We start from the raw sequence: 850 nt of genomic DNA, 5'->3' as shown, positions 1-850 counted from the left end.
AATTTGATTCAAAAACTCCTAATCTAATTAGGATTGTAGAAATCCTACTCCAAGTAGGAATCCTAGTCCTACTCCAAATAGGATTTCCAGTCCAAGTAGGAATCCCAGTTCAAGTAGGATTCTTGTTTTAAGTCCAATTAATTATTTGCCTCTGTTCCTTCTTCAACTTATTATCAATCAAATTGATTATTGTGATTCCTAATCACGATTCAACCATCGGATCGGTTAATGCCTCTAGTGTGTGTGACCCCATAGGTTCTATTCTGACTAGCAGTGAGATATATTGTGATCTCTATCACAATATCATTGAAAACTCCTTTCAATGAATTGGAACGATTCCAACTCTACTCATTAGGGTTAATCGATCATCGAGATAATCCCTGTGAGTCCCACCTCCACCAGTGACACCTAGCAGCATGTAGTGGCTACCCAGCAGATAGAATGATGAACCTCTAGGTGCAGTTATCATGTGATACAGTCCTTCTATCGTGGATCCCTACAGTACGGAGGTCATGGACAACTCGTCAAACCCCATCGTCTGTCATATGTGAAGATTTATTCGACTTAAGTTCGAGAGTGGAAAACTCTTTCTCCACTGTGCAATCTGCCCCGGCCGAGGTCTTACGAACTCAGTCTTATAAATCACATAGGATCTCTCCTTATCTATCAAGGTCGATAGATTCCTTATAGGTGCATACCCTACTCCTACAGTGAACCTACTGCAGCCAATCTACACTGCATGGACCCATATGGCTAGAGGACCATGTATGTGTGCAGTCAAACTACAATAACCTCACTGTGAGTAGCCGAAGCACCGCAGGTCAAAGGACCACTCACACTACTGCAACAT

This window comes from Phoenix dactylifera, unplaced genomic scaffold (assembly GCF_009389715.1).
Source record: "Phoenix dactylifera cultivar Barhee BC4 unplaced genomic scaffold, palm_55x_up_171113_PBpolish2nd_filt_p 000359F, whole genome shotgun sequence".
In the NCBI taxonomy this organism is placed as follows: domain Eukaryota; kingdom Viridiplantae; phylum Streptophyta; class Magnoliopsida; order Arecales; family Arecaceae; genus Phoenix; species Phoenix dactylifera.
This window is presented reverse-complemented; position numbering follows the sequence as displayed.